Consider the following 7,362-nt stretch of genomic DNA (forward strand, 5'->3'; position numbering starts at 1 on the left):
TCCAGAATCCTGCTTTTTCCAATTCTTCACTCCATGATCAGTGATTGCTTCAACCTCATACTTAAAATTAAAACAGCTGTAGCAACCACAGGCATGACATCAAGACATGGCAATCCTTTTGGTTTTCTGGTAGGAATGAGAAAACTTTCCTTGGAAACCCTCTAAGAGATTTCCTGAATATACCACTGGCTAGAGTAGGGTCATATGACCCATGAAACAAACATTGCAAAGGGACAGCTGTTTTAGACCAGCTAGATCTTAGACCAGCTAGGTCCCTAGTAGAGCTAGGGGTAGGATCAGCTTCTCCTGAAGCATGTGGTTACATAGAAATGACTTTTGTTAGGAAAGGGAGGAAACAAATGCTAAGCAGGCTACCAATAAAGTCTATCACTCATGGTTAATTCTAAAGGTAAAAGACATTTTATACCTGCAGAACCCAACACTGCAATTACCTTTCCAGCTTTGTCTCTTACTACTCTACCTTCCCTCATCAAACACACACACGCACACACACACAATCACACACACACACACACATCCTAGACTAACCAGATTGCAATTCTTGCAGTCCTTCAAAAGCAATGTGCTTTTTCATTCCACTCTAGAATTCTTCCTGGGTCTCATCTCTAGGCTAATTACAATCCCCGTTTGCCTAGAGCAGTTCCAGCTTATACCAGTTGTCCTAACTTAACCACTAACTCTGCCCTCTTTATTTTTAAAATGTTCCAATTTAGATCAGAGCACAAAAAAATATTAAGGAAAGAAAAAAAAAAGTTTGGGGGACTGGGTATGGAGAATCAAAGAGAGAAGATGGACTCTTGGGTATCTGATATTAAGAAGCTGGATATAAGTGTCATCAGGGAATTAAAGAGAGAGTATAGTTTAAGGGAGAGGCTTCCCTTGTAACTCAGTTGGTAAAGAACCTGCCTACAATGCAGGAGACCCAGGTTCGATTCCTGGTTTGGGAAGATCCTCTGGAGGAGGAAATGGCAACCCACTCCAGTATTCTTGCCTGGAGAATCCCACGGACAGAGGAGCCTGGCAGGCTACAGTCCGTGGGGTTGCAAGAGTCAGACACAACTTAGCAAGTAAACCACCACAGTTTAGGGGAAGAAGTTAACAAGTGAAGTTTTGGACTTGGGAGATAGTCAAATACAAATGACCATCTTAAAGCTAAGTTTAAAATTCAAAAGAGAAAAGCCTCACCTGGAGGCAGACAGTTGTGAGTCAATAGTATCTCAATAACCTGAAGTCATGAATATAAATGAGATAGCCCAAAAGAGACATAGAATTAAAAGATGCCCATAGCCAGAACTGTGGTGAGTCAACATTTAGAAGTCATAAGAAAGGAGAGGAGGCACTGTTGCAGACTGAGAAAAACTGGCCAGAGAGAAAACTGGAGAACTAAGAGAGGGGAAGCACTGCAGCCCAGGACGATGAGCATTTCAAGAAGTCTACAATTCACAGACAGCTCAAATAAGTTAAGAACCAAAGAGAGTTTACTGACATCAAAATTTACTGGCCACCACTCCTGCAGTATTCAGAGAAAACAGCAGAGAATAAAAATTTTAGGATAGAAGAGGACATCATAGATGACCTAATTTTAAATAGGAAAAGAGATCTTAATGAGAAATCACGAGATTAGTAGTCTCAATGGCAGTCTGGACAAAAACTCCTGACACTGACTCATTATTGTCCACCATATCATGCTGTCCCTTTCCATGCAGTACAACTGTAGAGATGGGTAAAAGTGGGAAACATGCAGCATCAACACAAATCACTCACTGTTAGTCTAGACAAACAATTCTACTTCTCCTGTCCTTCACTGCTGCTGCTTGATTGTGACCAGTATCATCAAGTCTGTACTGCTGCGATAACCTCCTCACGGATCTCCCCACTGCTTCCCAGCTGTTTCCCTCACATCAGCAAATACATCACATTCCTTCTTTGCTTAATATTCTTCAAAGAATCACCAATCCGTTCTGGCACTGGAACAACTGGATAAACTTCTGGAAGAAAAAAAACTAATCTCTATATGGTCATAAATATAATTCAAAGTGAATCACAGTTCTGAACATAAAAAATAAAAACAACCTTGGAGAAGGCAATGATTTTTTAGATACAAAGAATAAAGCACTAACTATGAAAGAAAAAAGATCAATTGGACTTCATCAAAGTTAAAAACTTAATGTTGATCAAAAGACACAATTAAGAAAATGAAAAAACAAGACATAGACTGAGAAGATGGATTAATATGTGTGAGTGTGTGCATATAAAGCAATCAATAGTACAAAAACAAAAATTTCAATTAAAGAAACTTCACCAGAAAAAGACATATGAATAGGCAAAAAACAAATGAAAAGGTGCTCTAAATTAGTAGTTATTGAGGGAAGACAAATTAAAATTATAATAAGGTACCACTTCAAATCCATTAGAATCCTGAAAGTGAAAAAAGAATAGACAATCTAAATGTTGGAAAGTTTGTGGAGAAACCAGAACTTGAATGTACTGCTGTTTGGAGGATAAAATCCACAATTACTCTGAAATACTGTAGCCAGTTAAATATACATGTATTCAAGGGAAAATAAAATTTGAGGACAAAGCATACAATTTCAAGATTTACTGTAATATTATAGTAATCAAACAGTATGCTAAAGGTGTAGGGAGAGACATATAAAACAATGAGACAGAATAAATAATCTACAATACATGGTATAGACCCACAATATATGGTAAATTGATTTTTTGAGGTAATTCAGAAATTCAGTGAGGGACAGGATAGCTTTTCAACAAGAGGTGCAGAAACAAGTGGATATACATTACAAAAAATGAACTCAAAATGAATCACAAGTCTAAACATAAGACTAAATTTATAAGACTTTTAGAACAAAACCTTGAGGAAGGGTTTCTTAGAAAGAACATGAAACATGAACCATAAAAGGAAAGTTTATAAATGTAGATTCATCAAAAAATTTTTCATTGCTTTTTGAAAGATACCATTACAAAAATTGAAAATATATCCTGTAGACCATGAGAAAATGTTGACTAAACATATATCTGATAATTTGTATATAAAAAATTTCCAGAACTCACTAACAAGAAGACAAATACCCTAATTTGTAAAGAAGAATTTTAAAGATTTGAGCAAACATTTCATCAAAAAATATAAGAATGGCACATAAGCCCATGAAAAGATGCTCAGTATTATTAGCCATTAAAATGCAAATTAAAACCAAACGAGGAAAATGGCAGAGTAAGGATCTCTGAAAAATTCTCTTCTCCATAAAAACAATGGAAAACTTGCCAAAAAAAAATCAACTTTTTCAGAACTCTGAAAGTGAAACTATCTGTCAGAAATCTGCAGAGTATTCAAGAAAAACAAATGAATGTCAACAAGAACACAAGCTCTGCGGCATTTCAACTTGCCCTGGTTCCACCCCAACTCTTCAGCTTCAGAGTAGCCTTGAAAGCTTCCAGTCCCAAATCATGGAGAAAAATAGTAGCCTTGTACCCATAAGAGGAGGTACTACGGAGTTAGAACTACTTCTAAGCCCTAGTCTCAAAAAATTGCCATCATTTGACATATCTGGAAGATTTCATTTGTAAGTCTATGTTTATTTGACCTGAGAACTCACCCAGTTTCTCCTTATGAGCATTTATCAAAAGGAGTTACAAGCAATTGCTTAATTTTATGGTTGTCTGAGATAGCTGATAATACAATGAACTTACAAAAAAGTTTGCCTTAAAAGGAAAAGTTGTGGAATGAGATAACCACATGGAGCTTTGAAAATCTCTGACATATTCCTAAGAATATAAAAGGCCATGTGCATGCATGGGACTGTGTACAGGCACAGGAAAGACCTGAGAAAGCCTCTCACTCTCACGTCTGGCTGACTTTGAGTATCTGTGCAAGCAGGAATTGAGAGGTAAGGTAGAGTTGTCAGCCACTTGGCTGAGTGTTTAAGGCATGCTCAAACATTCATACAGAGCTCCTTTGCAAAAACTGGGAGTCATACTGGTTCTTGGTCTTAGTTAGCTTAGTGAAGCTAACTAAGGGGCTTCCCAGGTGGTGCGGTGGTAAAGAATACACCTGCCAGTGCAGGAGACACAAAGGACATGTGTTCTATCCCTGGGTTGGGGAGATGCCCTGGAATATGAAATGACAACCCACTCCAGTATTCTTGCCTGGAAAATTCCATGGACAGAAGAACGTGGCGGGTCACAAAGAGTCAGACACAAGTGAATGACTGCGCACACAAGCTAACTAAGAACTGTCTTCAGTGGTCACACTCAACAAAAATTACAGATTTTACAGAAATAGGTCAGAAAACTCAGGAAACAAACACAGAACACACAAGCACATAAGTCGCTCAGTTGTGTCTGACTCTTTGCGACACCATGGATTGTAGCCCACCAGGCTCCTCCGTCCATGGGATTTTCCAGGCATGAATACAACAGTAACCAAAACAAACTGCAACAACAAACCCAGGGAGAAAAAAGAATCTGATTTCCAGAATTGTCATATTATATTACTTAAAATAAAGTCCAGTTTTCTATTAAAAAATGAGATATGTAAAAAAAACAAACAAATAAGACAGTGTGACCTATACATAGAAAGAAAAATAAAATTCAATCAGGCTATTGCTGACCACATTAACACAGCAACTCCTCTTAAAATTGTACCCAAGAGAAATGAAAACATACAGCTTCATAAAACTTACATTTAAGTATTTATAGAAGCTTTATTCATATTAGCCAAAAACTATAAACAACTTAAAAGTTCATCATACAATAGAATACTACTCAGCAACAAACAGGAATGAATTAATACAGTACTAGTACTGATACTGGAGAAGGCGATGGCACCCCACTCCAGTACTCTTGCCTGGAAAATCCCATGGATGGAGGAGCCTGGTGGGCAGCAGTCCATGGTGTCGCTGAGAGTCGGACACGACTGAGCGACTTCACTTTGACTTTTCACTTTCATGCATTGGAGAAGGAAATGGCAACCCACTCCAGTGTTCTTGCCTGGAGAATTCCAGGGACGGAGGAGCCTGGTGGGATGCCGTCTATGGGGTCGCACAGAGTCAGACACGACTGAAGCGACTTAGCAGCAGTACTGATACTTGCAACATGCACAAGTAATCCAGAGCTTTTCACATGCTATCCCCTTTGCTGGATATCCTCCCACATATTTTCACATGGTTGGGTCATTCTCATGCTTCAGTTCTCAGATAAATAACCACCTTCTCCAAGAGACCCCTCCTTGACTACCCTCAAAGTATCTCTTCTTGGTGGCTTGCCTCTGACCCTAGATTGTTTCACTTATACCATTTATTGAAAATTTGTTGCATTTTGTGATCTAGTTACTTTCTTTCTGCCTGTCTACAGGATAAAAGTTACCAGCCATGTCAATAGTAGTTCAGTGTTTTAATTTTCATGGTGTTGAGGTGTGGGCATAAAGTGTTAGGATTTGTTTTTTATTAAAAAGCAACATGCATTACTTTTTTTCTCTCTAAACCTGTCTCAAGCACTTTTTCATCCCCACTAGTACTAACTTTCCAAATTAAATTAGAACTTTCTAAGGGTTGGTGTCAGATTTATTTATTTTCAAATGGGACTCCATAGACACTCACTTGGTTTAATTTGACCTGGTACAAAAGCCCTACAAGCCCCCAAATTATCCAGCTGACCTGTTAGTAAGTCAGAGTATCAGAATCCCCAACATTAGAGAACTTTGTTGGGTTTAAGATTAAATATCACTAGATGCACAAACTGCTAGATATAAGATAAATTAGAAATAAGGATGTAATGTACAGTATAGGAAGTATGATGAATATTTTATAACTTTAAATGGAGTATAATCTATAAAAATATTGAATCACTGTTATATACCTGAAACTAATAAAATATTGTAAATCAACTATACTTTAGTTTTTCAAAAATTGCTAGAAGGCCTCTGTGGAAATATAAATATATTCTCTGGGTGTATAAAATATTGTCATGTAGGTATAATTATTAACAGCATTTTTTAGTGTTCTGGTTTTCATCAACAAAAAGACAACTTATGGAATGGGAGAAAATATTTGCAAACCATGTGACTGCAAGGGGTTAATATTCAAAATACATAAACAGCTTATACAATTCAATATCAAAAAAGCAAACAATCCAGTCAAAAAATGGGCAGAAGATCTAAATAGCCATTTTCCCAAAGAATACACACAGATGGCTAACGGGCACACGAAAAGATGCTCCACATCACCAGTTATTAGAGAAATGCAAATCAAAACTATAATGACTACTATCTCACACTGGTCAGAATGGCCATCATCAAAAAGCCTATGAACAATAAATGCTGGAGAAATTGAGGAGAAAAGAGAACCCTCCTACACTGTTGGTGGGATGTAAATTGGTGCAGCCACTATTAAAAACACTATGGAGGTTCCTTGGAAAATGAAAAATAGAGCTACTGTATGATTCAACAATCCCACTTCTGCATATTTATCCAGAAGAAATGAAAACTCTAATTTGAAAAGATACATGTACCCCAAAGTTCATAGCAACACTATTTACAATAGCCAAGTCATGGAAACAACCCAAGTGCCCATCAGTGGATGACTGGCTTAAAAAGATGTGCTTTATAAATATATATACATATATATATATACACACACACACAATGGAATATCATTCAGCCATAAAATGAATAAAATTTTCCATGTGCAGCAACATGGATGAACTTAGAGAATAGCATATAATATCAGACAAAGAAAAAATACTATATGATATCACATATATGGAATCTAAAAATAATACAAATGAATCTATATACAAAACAGAAACAGACTCACGGAAATAGAAAACAAATTTATGGTTGGCAAAGGGTCGAGGGAATGAGGGACAAGTTAGGAGTATGGGATTAACAGATATAAACTACTATACATAAAACATTTAAGCAACAAGGACTTACACAGGGGATTATATTCAATATCTTACAGTAACCTATAATAGAATATAATTTTAAAAAATAACTACTTCGCTGTAGACTTGAAACTAACACAATATCGTAAATCAACTATACCCCAAATTTTTAAAAAACTCCCGGTTTGAACACTAAATTCTATGGTCATCCAACCCAGCAGGAAACCTAATTGACACAGTGGCATACAGGAGAGGTAAGTGGTAGAAACTGAGATAGGTGGCTAGCAAGTCATATATGTGCATAAAGATAACAGGAGGTGCCAGGGACACAGGAAGGCATAGGAATGGCAAATTGTAGGCAACAAAAGGCAACAGACAAAATTCACTCCTTTACAACTTCATCAGGTATCAGTTCAGCCTGCAAGACTCAAAAACTCGTCC

The 7,362-nt window shown here is 37.1% G+C and overlaps 1 non-coding gene across 1 annotated transcript; it reads left to right on the forward strand.

Annotated features, from left to right (window-relative positions):
• Nucleotides 1-896: 896 nt before the first annotated feature.
• On the forward strand, nucleotides 897-968 carry TRNAC-ACA. The gene has a single exon. It is a non-coding gene; the product is annotated as a tRNA-Cys (tRNA).
• The last annotated feature ends 6,394 nt before the right edge of the window (nucleotides 969-7,362 follow it).

Source organism: Bubalus bubalis, chromosome 9, assembly GCF_019923935.1.
Source record: "Bubalus bubalis isolate 160015118507 breed Murrah chromosome 9, NDDB_SH_1, whole genome shotgun sequence".
NCBI lineage: Eukaryota > Metazoa > Chordata > Mammalia > Artiodactyla > Bovidae > Bubalus > Bubalus bubalis.